Source organism: Megascapheus bottae, unplaced genomic scaffold (assembly GCF_031878675.1).
Source record: "Megascapheus bottae isolate mThoBot1 unplaced genomic scaffold, mThoBot2.hap1 HAP1_SCAFFOLD_41, whole genome shotgun sequence".
NCBI lineage: Eukaryota > Metazoa > Chordata > Mammalia > Rodentia > Geomyidae > Megascapheus > Megascapheus bottae.
The window spans coordinates 4612253-4626559 of record NW_028327585.1 but is presented as its reverse complement, the minus strand read 5'-3'; positions in this window follow the sequence as shown (position 1 = coordinate 4626559).

The window sequence follows — 14307 nt, the reverse complement described above, 5'->3', positions numbered from 1 at the left end:
TCTCAACCCTGGCATAGTAATTATAAAGTCATCATCATCATATCAAAATATCCTTTCTCCTACAAAGAATGAACACTTATCTATGTGTGTAATGCTTTTTTTTAAATTTCACTAATTCTTCTGTGTTTTTCCCTCTTGCATTTTTTACACATGACAGCAAAGCTAATCATCAGGAAAAAATTGATTAGGATACAGAAACCTAATAATATCCTAGTAGATTGACGTCAAAAATATGTGCAAGATGCCCTGTGTGTTTGACCTAGTGGTAGAGTCCTTGGCTACCACGCAAAAAGACTCAGGTTTGATTCCTCATTACCACATACAAGGAAACGCTGCAAGTGGTGCTGTGGCTCGGTGGGACAGCTAAAGCCTAAAGAAAGCCCAAGAACAATGTTCACACTCTGAGGTCAAGTACCAAGACTAGCAAAGACAAAAAAAAATTCGACAAGGGGCAAAATGCAGGCAGAGTAGGCACTGTGAAGCAAATGTTTTGTAAAGGATGAGGGCAATATTGACCCTTAAGTTTTGATCTTACCTAAGAAAGGCTCCTTGAGCCTGAGACCAGACTGGTAGTTGGGCCTAGTGGAAGATATTGGGAATAGACAACTAAGGTGTGCTGTTTACTACATCCACATGTATATTGTGAGATTGGAGGAGAGATTCAGCCTCCAGTATGTCTTTGGAGAGGTCTTCTGTGAGCAAGGATCTTTGGTCATTGGGCCCTGAAAGGTGACCCTGCCTCCCTCACAATGGAACAGCATATGGAACCCTGGTAACCAAGCCACTGTAACTAACAACCAGCTCAAGCCAGCTCACTTGGCCTGTGGCTCAGGAGGAAGAAAGATGTTGCTGTGCTGTTGCCAAAGGTCAGGAAAGTCGAGTCTCAGGCATGGAAGTTGTGGATGTCTTACTCGAAGATGTACATGCTAGATCTTTGCCAAGCCACAAATCCAGAATAACAGGCCTTTCTCTAAGAAGAAGGCCAGGAAAATCCAGGGCAACCAGATGAGGTAAATTTCTAAGAAGAAATGTATTTGACCCCATCATCCTCCCCACACACTACAACTTTCTTTTTTTTTCATTTTTTTATTGTAATTAGTAAAAGGGTTACATGATATTTGCCAGGTAGATGGTGCATTAATTCACATACATTGATACTCTTTCACATGTCTTGGTACCCATTTCCCTCCAACCCCACACCCCCCACCCTTCTTGGTTTTCCCCCATTCCCTATCAAATTTCAAATATCCAAATACAAATAAATTCAATATATCAGATAACAAAGTGAGATACTATACCAATAGGGGATAACCAAGGGACAGCAAAGGAGATGAGAGACAACATAGTACATTAAGGACAAAAATCATTCATTATATGGCTTTTGTTTCAATATCCTGGAGGTCCTTTCAATAAGCTTCACATTATATGGCCTTATATATGGCCTTTTGCTCTATTGCAAATCTCTGCTAGTAGAGCCCAAGGTTTCTACTGATTATGACGAATGAGGGAAACCACTGAGCCTAAGTTCCTTTGAGTCTGGCTTACTTCACTTAATATGATTTGTTCTAAGTCTTTCCATATCCTAACAAATGGGGTGATGTCATTCTTTCTGACAGCAGCATAGAATTCCATTGTGTACAAATACCACAACTTGTTGATCCACTCATCAACTGAGGGACATCTGGGTTGGTTCCATATCTTTGCTATGGTGAATAGCGCTGCAATGAACATTGTTGTGCTAGTGGGTTTAGTATGCCCATGTTTCTGGATTGTTGGGTAAATGCCAAGTAGTGGAATTGCTGGGTCATAGGGGATTCTATGATTAGGCTTTTGAGGCACTGCCACACTGCTTTCCATAGTGGTTGAACGAGTTTTCACTCCCACCAACAGTGTAGTAGTGATCCCTTCTGGCCACATCCCCTCCAGCATCTGTTGTCATTCGTTTTCCTGATCCTGGCCTTTCTAACTGGAGTGAGGTGGAATCTTAGAGTTCTTTTGATATGCAATTCTTTTATGACCAGAGATGTTGAGCATTTCTTCATGTGTCTATAGGCCATTTTTGTTTCTTCTTCAGAGAAGACTCTCTTTAAGTCTTTGGCCCATTTTTTAATGGGATGGGTGTTACTTTGGAGGTTCGTTTTGGAGTAATTCAATTTTTTGAGTTGTTGACATATTTTAGATATGAGGCCTTGGTCCATTGTTTGGTTGGTGAAGATCTTCTCCCACTCTGTAGGCTTCCTGATTAGTTTACTAGCTATATCCATTGCCATACAAAAGCTCTGCAGTTTAATGCAGTCCCACTTATCCAGACTTCTCTGATTTGTTGTGATTCTTGGTCTTTATTAAGCAAGTTTCAACCTGTGCCAAGGAGGCCTAGTGTATTTCCTATTCCTTCCTGTAAACTTTTCACTGTGTCAGTTTTACCTCCAGGTCTTTGATCCATTTGGAGTTAATTCTAGTGCAAGGTGACAAAGAAGGATCCAACTTTAGTTTTCTGCTGGTGCTTAACCAGTTCTGCCACCACGACATGTTGAAGAGGCTATCTTTCTTCCATTCTATTTTTTGGCTCCCTTGTCAAAGATTAAATGGCCATAGGTCTGTGGTTTAAAATCTGGGACCGCAGTTCTATTCCTTTGGACTTCAGGCTTGTGCCAGTACCAAGCTGTTTTGAGAATTATACCTCTGTAATAGAGTCTGAAGTTTGGAATTGAAATTCCTCCAGTGCTGTTCTTTCTGCTAAGAAGTGTTTTTGCTATACGGGGTCTTTTATTATTCCATATGAAATTTTGAATTGCCTCTTCTATTTCTTTAAAGAATGACATTGGGATGTTGATGGGTATTGCATTGAATTTGTAGATAGCCCTTGGCAAGATTGTCATTTTCACAATGTTGATTCTTCCAATCCAGGAGCATGGGAGGTTTTTCCATTTCCTTAGTTCTACTTTAATTTCCTTTTTTAGGGTTCTAAAGTTTTCATCTAAACGGTCCTTTACATTCTTATTTAAGCTAATTCCTAGGTACTTTATTTTCTTTGAGGCTATTGTGAAAGGAGTTTCTTTCCTGATTATTGCCTCATTCCTCTCACTATTGGCGTAAAGGAAGGCAGTTGATTTGTGAGGGTTGATTTTATAGCCTGCTGCCCTTCCAAAGCTTTGAATCAGCTCAAGGAGCTTGGGAGTAGAGTCTATAGTATTCTTTAAATACAGAATCATGTCATCTGCAAAGAGGGATAGTTTTATTTCCTCTTTCCCTACTTGGATCCCCTTTATGCTTGCTTCTTGCCTTATTGCACTGCCTAGGAAATTTAGTACTATGTTAGAAAGGAGTGGAGAGAGTGGGCATCCTTGTCTCATTCCTGATTTTAGAGGGAATGGCTTTAGATTTTCACCATTAAGTATAATACTAGCAGTGGGTTTCTCATACACAGCCTTTATTACATTAAGAAATGTTCCATGGAGTCCTAGATTCTCCACATCTTTTAACATAAAGGGGTTTTGGATCTTGTCAAATGCCTTTTCCACATCTATTGCGACGATCATGTGATTTTTGTCCTTGCTCCTGTTGATGTGTTGAATTATATGAATTGATTTGTGTATGTTGAACCAGCTTTGCCTCCCTGTGATGAATCCAGTTTGATCATAGTGTATAATTTTTTGATGAGTTGTTGTAGACGGTTGGCCAGTATTTTGTTGAGAAGTTTTGCATCGATGTTCATCAAAGAAATGGGTCTATAGTTCTCTTTCTTTGATGAATCTCTGTCTGGTTTGGGGATGAGGGATATACTGACTTCACAGAATGAGTTTGGTAAAGAACTTTCATTTTTAATTTCGTTGAAGAGCTTGAGGAGTATTGGTGTGAGCTCTGCTTTGAAGACCTTATAGAATTCAGCTGTGAATCCATCTGGCGCTGGGCTCTTTTTAAGTGGAAGTTGTCTAATTTCCATTTCTATTTCAGAGGTTGAAATAGGCCTGTTGAGTTGGGTTAGCTCTTCTTGGTTCAGTGTGGGTATGTTAATATTGTCTAGGAATTCATCCATTACTTCTAGATTCTCAAATTTGTGGTGTAAAGGTTTGAGAAGTATTCCCTCATGATATTCTGGATCTTGGTAATTTCTGTCGTGATATTACCATTTTCATCTGTGATTTTGTTTATTTTGATATGCTCTCTTGTTTTTTTGGTAAGATTTGCTAAGGGCTTGTCAATTTTGTTAATTCTTTCAAAGAACCTACTCCTTGTTTTGTTGATTCTTTCTATAGTTTTTTTTTATTCCAAATCATTTAATTCTGCTCTGATTTTAATAATTTGCCTTCTCCTAATGGGTTTAGGGTTGGTTTGTTGCTCTTTTTCCAGGAGGTTAAAGTGAGACATTAACTGGTTGGTTTGCCATTTCTCCAACTTGCTGTTGTAGGCACTCAGCGCTATGAATTTTCCTCTGAGTACTGCCTTTGTTGTGTCCCTAAGGAGTTGATATTTGTGTGCTGCGTATTGTTAAATTTCATAAACAGTTGGATATCTGTTCTGATCTCTTCGATTACCCAATGTTTTTGATTCAAAAATTTGTTGTTCAGTCTCCATGAGTTACAGGGTTTTCGTTGGTGGAGATATGTGTTCAGCTCCAGTTTGATGCCTTTATGGTCGGAGAGTGTGCATGGAGTAATTTCAGTGTTTCTGAATCTTTCCAGGTTTGTTTTATGGCCTAAGATGTGGTCTATTATGGAAAATGTTCCATGTGCTGCTAAGAAAAACATATATTGTATTGTTACTGTGTGGAATATTCTGCAGATGTCTGTTAGATCTAGTTGGTCTATATAGTTGTTCATTTCTAAGGTTTCTCTGTTGAGTTTTGCCTTGTTGATCTGTCCATAGGTGAGAGTGGTGTGTTAAACTCACCAACAATCACTGTATTTCGATCTATGTATGGTTTCAGTGTAAGTAAAGTTTGCTTGATGAAGTTTGGAGCTCCGGGATTGGGTGTGAAAATATTTAGGATCGTTATGTATTGCTGGAGGAAAGATCCCTTTAGTAGTATGTAGTAACCTTCTTTGTCTTTTCTTACTAATTTTAGTTTGAAGTCTATTGTATCTGATATGAGGATGGCAACTCCAGCCTGTTTATGGGGGAAGTTAGCTTGATAGAGTTTATTCCAACCTCTCACTTTCAAAAGATGATTGTTTTTGGGTAAGATGTGTCTCTTGAAGACAGCAGAACGATGGCTCTTGCTTTTTGATCCATCTAGACAGCCTATGCCATTTAATTGGAGAGTTAAGTCCATTGATATTGAGAGTTAGGATTGAGAGATATTTATTAGTTCCTACCATTTTTAAAAGCTTTTAGTAGGGCCTGTGTCTTGACAGTTCTTGTGGCCCTTAGATGGTATGCTGTTTAGGTGCCATTTCTTTCCCTATATTGCATTTATTTTGGTTTTCTATGTATAGAGCATCTTTGAGAATTGTCTGTAGTGTTGGTTTTGTTTCGACATATTGTTGCAGCTTTTCCCTGGAATGGAATGTTTTTATTGTTCCCTCAGTTATGAATGAGAGCTTAGCTGGCTACAATATTCTTGCTTGGTAGTTATTTGATTTAAGAGCATGACATATATGCTTCCAGTCACTTCGTGCTTGCATCGTCTCTGCTGAGAAATCTGGGGTTATTCTGATTGGTTTGCCTTTATAGGTTACTGATCCCTTTTCCCTGGCTGCCTTTAGGATCTTTCCTTTCGTTTCTAAAGATCCAGTTCGGGTCACAATGTGGCGGTGGGATGTTCTTTTCTGGTCAGGTCTGTTTGGGGTTCTAAAAGCTTCTCTTATGTGGATGGGCCTGCCCTTCTGCATATTTGGGAAATTCTCTGAGATGATTCCCTGAGGTATATTTCCAATACCATTGACCTCTTTCTCCACGCCCTCCTCAATACCAACTAGCCTTAAATTAGGCTTCCTAATTGCATTTTGGACCTCCTGAAGCGCTCTCTCATATTTCCTACATTTGGATTGACTCATTTTCTGTTCTTTATCTATAATAACTAAATTATCTTCAGCCCCGAAAATTCTCTCCTCTGCATTGTCTAACAAGCTTTCAAAACTATCTACTTTACTTTTCATCTCCCTTGTTTCTAATTGCTCATTTCTGATGCCTTGCTTCTCTTGTTTTACATCATGTATGGATTTCTTTATCTCCTTGATTTCCTTTTGAGTGGTTACCTCAGTAGCTTTATTTTCTTTGGACATTTGCTGGAGTTTGGTCACGTTTTTATTTGTGGATTCTATGAATTCACCCATCTTTCTTTGAAAAACCTTTATTATGGCCTCCTTTATGGCTTCTTCTTTTTTCACTTATCACCTTGTTTATGCTTTCCTCTTGTTCAGCTATGGCTTCCTCCATTATCTATTTCTTTATATTTTCACATTTTCCATTAATGATGTTTATCAATTGCATTTGTATAGCACTTGGAAGACTCTCCTCTAGGTGTGCCAGTGACTGTTCCATTGTCTGTTTACATTGGGTGGGGGATGTTGTTTCTTGATTTGACATTTTTCTTGAGTTTCTTGTTCTGCCCATTTGAAAATGGGAGCAAGATTATTACTAAATACGATTATAGTTTTTCAGATATAACCAACCTAGACCTCTGTAGCTGGCAGACACTAGATGTTCACAAGTTTTGATTGGTATTATCACTCTTTCTTTTTGTGCACTTACAGACCAGTCTAATACAACCACTGATAAGCGATTTATACCCAAAACAATAGGCCTCTCAATCCAATCTCTATTGTCTTTAAGTCCCTCTGAGCCTAGAGAATAATTAACCACCTACATATACAATATTGCTCAACAGCCATCAAGTGTAGATCCATGCAGTATAAGACGAGCAGAGGTCCAGAGATAGAAAAAAAGAATGAGAGAGGTCAGGGGAGGTACAACAGGATTAACGTAGGAGTGTAAGAATATTGTAGTAATGAAGGAAAGGTATAGCATAAGGGTAACTGACCTAAGTTGGTAAGTAGGTAGCATATTTGATTACAAAGTTTGGAAAGTATTAGAATAAAACTTATGTGTTGCTGCACGACTAGCTCTTAGCCAAACCAGTGGCCTCACAGTGGACCATGGGATGGATCTGTTTTTCGTGTCTACGTTGAGGGAAAGGGGTATTTCACAAGATGCAGAAGCAAAGATTTCAGAAGCAAATGCTGTGAATGAATTAGCTCGTAAAAAGCATTTTTATGTTCTTTTATCTTTCTGCCAGTCTTGGGGCTTGAATTCAGGGCCTGAGCACTGTCCTCGGGTTTTCTCAAGTCAAGCCCTCGGCCACTTGAGCCACAGTGCCACGTCTAGATTTTCTATCTATGTGATACAGAGCAATCAAACCCGATCTTCATGGATGCTAGGCAAGCACTCTACCACTATGCCAAACTCTCAACACTGACATAGTAATTATAAAGTCATCATCATCATATCAAAATATCCTTTCTCCTACAAAGAATGAACACTTATCTATGTGTGTAATGCTTTTTTTTAGATTTCACTAATTCTCCTGTGTTTTTCCCTCTTGCATTTTTTACACATGACAGCAAAGCTAATCATCAGGAAAAAAATTGATTAGGATACAGAAATCTAATAATATCATAGTAGATTGACGTCAAAAATATGTGCAAGATGCCCTGTGTGTTTGACCTAGTGGTACAGTCCTTGGCTACCACCCAAAAAGACTCAGGTTTGATTCCTCATTACCATATACATAGAAAACGCTGCAAGTGGTGCTGTGGTTCGGTGGGAGAGCTAAAGCCTAAAGAAATCCCAAGAACAATGTTCACACTCTAAGGTCAAGTCCCATGACTAGCAAACACAAAAAGGAATTCGACAAGGGGCAAAATGCAGGCAGAGAATTCACTGTGAAGCAAAAGTTTTGTAAAGGATGAGGGCAATATTGACCCTTAAGTTAGGATCTTACCTAAGAAAGTCACCTTGAGCCTGAGACCAGACTGGTAGTTGGGCCTAGTGGAAGACATTGGGAATGGACAAATAAGTTGTGCTGTTTACTACATCCACATGTATATTGTGAGATTGGAGGAGAGATTCAGCCTCCACTATGTCTTTGCTGATTGGTCATTGGGCCCTGAAAGGTGACCCTGCCTCCCTCACAATGGAACAGAATATGGAACGCTGGTAACCAAGCCACTGTAACTAACAACCAGCTCAAGCCAGCTCACTTGGCCTGTGGCTCAGGAGGAAGAAAGATGTTGCTGTGCTGTTGCCAAAGTTCAGGAAACTCGAGTCTCAGGCATGGAAGTTGTGGATGTCTTACTCGAAGATGTACATGCTAGATCTTTGCCAAGCCACAAATCCGGTATAACAGGCCTTTCTCTAAGAAGAAGGCCAGGAAAATCCAGGGCAACCAGATGAGGTAAATTTCTAAGAAGAAATGTATTTGACCCCATCATCCTCTCCACACACTACAACTTTCTTTTTTTTCATTTTTTTATTGTAATTAGTAAAAGGGTTACATGATATTTGCCAGGTAGAAGGTGCATTAATTCACAAACATTGATACCCTTTCACATGTCTTGGTACCCATTTCCCTCCAACCCCACACCCCCCACCCGTCTTGGTTTTCCCCCCTTTCCTATCAAATTTCAAATATCCAAATACAAATAAATTCAATATATCAGATAAAAAAGTGAGATACTATACCAATATGGGATAACCAAGGGACAGCAAAGGAGATGAGAGACAACATAGTACATTAAGGACAACAATCATTCATTATATGGCTTTTGTTTCAATATCTTGGAAGTCCTTTCAATTAGCTTTACATTTTATGGCCTTATATATGGCCTTTTGCTCTATTGCAAATCTCTGCTAGTAGAGCCCAAGGTTTCTACTGATTATGACGAATGAGGGAAACCACTGAGCCTAAGTTCCTTTGAGTCTGGCTTACTTCACTTAATATGATTTTTTCTAAGTCTTTACATTTCCTAACAAATGGGGCGATGTCATTCTTTTTGACAGCAGCATAGAATTCCATTGTGTACAAATACCACAACTTGTTGATCCACTCATCAACTGAGGGACATGTGGGTTGGTTCCATATCTTTGCTATGGTGAATAGTGCTGCAATGAACATTGTTGTGCTAGTGGGTTTAGTATGCCCTTGTTTCTGGATTGTTGGGTAAATGCCAAGTAGTGGAATTGCTGGGTCATAGGGAAGTTCTATGTTTAGCCTTTTGAGGCACTGCCACACAGCTTTCCATAGTGGTTGAATGAGTTTGCACTCCCATCAACAGTGTAGTAGTGATCCCTCCTGGCCACATCCCCTCCAGCATCTGTTGTCATTCGTTTTCCTGATCCTGGCCATTCTAACTGGAGTGAGGTGGAATCTTAGAGTTGTTTTGATTTGCATTTCTTTTATGACCAGAGATGTGGAGCATTTCTTCATATGTCTATAGGCCATTTTTGTTTCTTCTTCAGAGAAGACACTCTATAAGTCTTTGGCCCATTTTTTAATGGGATGGGTGTTACTTTGGAGGTTAATTTTGGAGTGATTCTATTTTTTGAGTTGTTGATATATTTTAGATATGAGGCCTTTGTCTGTTGTTTGGTTGGTGAAGATCTTCTCCCACACTGTAGGCTTCCTGATTAGTTTTCTAGCTATATCCGTTGCCATACAAAAGCTCTGCATTTTAATGCAGTCCCACTTATCCAGCCTTTCTCTGATTTGTTGTGATTCTTGGTCCTTATTAAGAAAGTTTCGACCTGTGCCAAGGAGGCCTAGTGTATCTCCTAGTCCTTCCTGTAAACGTTTCAGTGTGTCAGCTTTTACCTCTACGTCTTTGATCCATTTGGAGTTAATTCTATTGCAAGGTGACAAAGAAGGATCCAACTTAATTTTCGGCAGGTGCTTAACCAGTTCTGCCAGCACAATTTGTTGAAGAGACTATCTTTCTTCCATTCTTTTTTTTGGCTCCCTTGTCAAAGTTTAGGTGGCCATAGGTCTGTGGTTTAATATCTGGGTCCGCAGTTCTATTGCATTGGACTTCAGGCCTGTTCTTGTGCCAGTACAAAGCTGTTTTGAGAATTATAGCTCTATAATAGAGTCTGAAGTTTGGAATTGAAATTCCTCCAGCGCTGTTCTTTCTGCTAAGAAGTGTTTTTGTTATACAGGGTCTTTTATTATTCCATATGAAATTTTGAATTGCCTCTTCTATTTCTTTAAAGAATGACATTGGGATGTTGATGGGTATTGCATTGAATTTGTAGATAGCCCTTGGCAAGATTGTCATTTTCACAATGTTGATTCTTCCAATCCAGGAGCATGGGAGCTTTTTCCATTTCCTTAGTTCTGCTTTAATTTCCTTTTTTAGGGTTTTAAAATTTTCATCTAAACGGTCCTTTACATTCTTAGTTAAGCTAATTCCTAGGTACTTTATTTCCTTTGAGGCTATTGTGAAAGGAGTTTCTTTCCTGATTATTGCCTTGTTCCTCTCACTGTTGGCGTAAAGGAAGGCAGTTGATTTGTGAGGGTTGATTTTATGGCCTGCTACCCTTCCAAAGCTTTGAATCAGCTCAAGGAGCTTGCGAGTAGAGTCCATAGGTTCCTTTAAATACAGAATCATGTCATCTGCAAAGAGGGATAATTTTATTTCCTCTTTCCCTACTTGGATCCCCTTTGTGCTTGCTTCTTGCCTTATTGCACTGCCTAGGAAATTTAGTACTATGTTATAATGGAGTGGAGGGAGTGGGCATCCTTGTCTCGTTCCTGATTTTAGAGGGGATGGCTTTAGATTTTTACCATTAAGTATACTAGCAGTGGGTTTCTCATACACAGCCTTTATTACATTGAGAAATGTTCCATGGAGTCCTAGTTTCTCCACATCTTTTAACATAAAGGGGTTTTGGATCTTATGAAATGCATTTTCCGCATCTATTGAGACAATCATATGATTTTTGTCCTTGCTCCTGTTGATGTGTCGAATTATATTAATTGATTTGTGTATGTTGAACCAGCTTTGCCTCCCTGTGATGAATCAAGTTTGATCATAGTGTATAATTTTTTGATGAGTTGTTGTAGACGGTTGCTCAACAGCCATCAAGTGTAGATCTGTGCAGTATAAGGGTTGAAAGACGAGCAGAGGTCCAGAGATAGAAAAAAAGAATGAGAGAGGTCAGGGGAGGTACAAGCGGATTAACGTAGGAGTGTAAGAATATTGTAGTAATGAAGAAAAGGTATAGCATAAGGATAACTGACCTAAGTTGGTAAGTAGGTAGCATATTTGAGTATTCTTGGTTGGTAGTTATTTGATTTAAGGGCATGACATATATGCTTCCAGTATTTTGTTGAGAAGTTTTGCATCGATGTTCATCAAAGAAATGGGTCTATAGTTCTCTTTCTTTGATGAATCTCTGTCTGGTTTGGGGATGAGGGATATACTGGCTTCACAGAATGAGTTTGGTAAAGATCTTTCATTTTCAATTTCGTGGAATAGCTTGAGAAGTATTGGTGTGAGCTCTGCTTTGAAGACCTTATAGAATTCAGCTGTGAATCCATCTGGCCCTGGGCTCTTTTTAAGTGGAAGTTGTCTAATTTCCATTTCTACTTCAGAGCTTGAAATAGGCCTGTTGAGTTGGGTTAGCTCTTCTTGGTTCAGTGTGGGTATGTTAATCTTGTCTAGGAATTCATCCATTTCTTCTGGATGCTCAAATTTGTTGGTGTAAAGGTTTGAGAAGTATTCCCTCATGATATTCTGGATCTTGGTAATTTCTGTCGTGATATTACCATTTTCATCTGCGATTTTGTTTATTTCGATATGCTCTCTTGTGTTTTTTTTTGGTAAGATTTGCTAAGGGCTTGTCAATTTTGTTAATTCTTTCAAAGAACCAACTCCTTGTTTTGTTGATTCTTTCTATAGGTTTTTTTATTCCAAATCATTTAATTCTGCTTTGTTTTTAATAATTTGCTTTCTCCTAATGGGTTTAGGGTTGGTTTGTTGCTCTTTTTCCAGGAGGTTAAAGTGAGACATTAACTAGTTGATTTGCCATTTTTCCAACTTGCTGTTGTAGGCACTCAGCGCTATAAATTTTCCTCTGAGTACTGCCTTTGTTGTGTCCCTAAGGAGTTGATATTTGTGTGCTCCTTATTGTTAAATTTCATAAACAGTTGGATATCTGTTCTGATCTCTTCGATTACCCATTGTTTTTGATTCAACAATGTGTTGTTCAGTCTCCATGAGTTACAGGGTTTTCGTTGGTGGAGATGTGTGTTCTGCTCCAATGATGCCTTTATGGTCTGAGAGTGTGCATGGAATAATTTCAGTGTTTCCGAATCTGTCCAGGTTTGTTTTATGGCCTAAGATGTGGTCTATTTTGGAAAATGTTCCATGTGCTGCTGAGAAAAACGTATATTGTGTTGTTACTGTGTGGAATATTCTGCAGATGTCTGTTAGATCTAGTTGGTCTATATAGTTGTTCAGTTCTAAGGTTTCTCTGTTGAGTTTTTGCCTTATTGATCTGTCCATAGGGGAGAGTGGTGTGTTAAACTCACCAACAATCACTGTATTTCGATCTATGTATGGTTTCAGTGTAAGTAAAGTTTGCTTGATGAAGTTTGGAGCTCCGGGATTGGGTGTGTAAATATTTAGGATCGTTATGTCTTGCTGGAGGAAAGATCCCTTTAGTAGTATGTAGTAACCTTCTTTGTCTTTTCTTACTAATTTTAGTTTGAAGTCTATTGTATCTGGTATGAGCATGGCAACTCCAGCCTGTTCATGGGGGCAGTTAGCTTGATAGAGTTTATTCCAACCTCTCACTTTCAAAAGATGATTGTTTTTGGGTAAGATGTGTCTCTTGAAGACAGCAGAACGATGGCTCTTGCTTTTTGATCCAACTAGACAGCCTATGCCGTTTAATTGGAGAGTTAAGTCCATTGATATTGAGAGTTAGGATTGAGAGATATTTATTAGTTCCTACCATTTTTAAAAGCTTTTAGTAGGGCCTGTGTCTTGACAGTTCTTGTGGTCCTTAGATGGTATGCTGTTTAGGTGCCATTTCTTTCCCTATATTGCATTTATTTTGGTTTTCTATGTATAGAGTATCTTTGAGAATTCTCTGTAGAGTTGGTTTTGTTTCGACATATTGTTGCAGCTTTTCCCTGGAATGGAATGTTTTTATTGTTCCCTCAGTTATGAATGAGAGCTTAGCTGGCTACAGTATTCTTGGTTGGTAGTTATTTGATTTAAGGGCATGACATATATGCTTCCAGTCACTTCGTGCTTGCATGGTCTCTGCTGAGAAATCTGGGGTTATTCTGATTGGTTTGCCTTTATAGGTTACTGATCCCTTTACCCTGGCTGCCTTTAGGATCTTTCCTTTCGTTTCTATTGATCCAGTTCGGATCACAATGTGGCGGTGGGATGTTCTTTTCTGGTCAGGTCTGTTTGGGGTTCTAAAAGCTTTTTGTATCTGGATGGGCCTGCCCTTCTGGATATTTGGGAAATTTTCTGAGATGATTCCCTGAAGTGTATTTCCAATACCATTGACCTCTTTATCCACGCCCTCCTCAATACCAACTAGCCTTAAATTAGGCTTCCTAATTGTATCTTGGACCTCCTGAAGCTTCTGTCATATTTCCTAGATTTGGATTGACTCATTTTCTGTTCTTTCTGTATAATACATAAATTATCTTCAGCCCCGGAAATCCTCTCCTCTGCATTGTCTAACCTGCTATCAAAGCTATCTACTTTATTTTTCATCTCCCTTGCTTCTAATTGCTCCCTTTTGATGCCTTGCATCTCTTGTTTTAGATCATGTATGTATTTCTTTATCTCCTTGATTTCCTTTTGAGTGCTTAGCTCAGTAGCTTTATTTTCTTTGGACATTTGCTGGAGTTTGGTCACGTTTTTACTTGTGAATTCTATGAATTCATCCATCTTTCTTTGAAAAACCTTTGTTATTGCCCCCTTTATGGCTTCTTCTCTTTCATTATCACCTTGTGTTTGCTTTCCTCTTGTTCAGCTATGGCTTCCTCCATTATCTCTTTCTTTATATTTTCACATTTTCCATTAATGATGTTTATCAATTGCATTTGTGTAGCACTTGGAAGACTCTCCTCTAGGTGTGCCAGTGACTGTTCCACTCTCTGTTTACATTGGGTGGTGGATGTTGTTTCTTGATTTGACATTTTTCTTGAGTTTCTTGTTCTGCCCATTTGAAAATGGGAGCAAGATTAATACTAAATACGATTATAGTTTTTCAGATATAACCAACCTAGACCTCTGTAGCTGGCAGACACTAGATGTTCACAAGTTTTGATTGGTATTATCA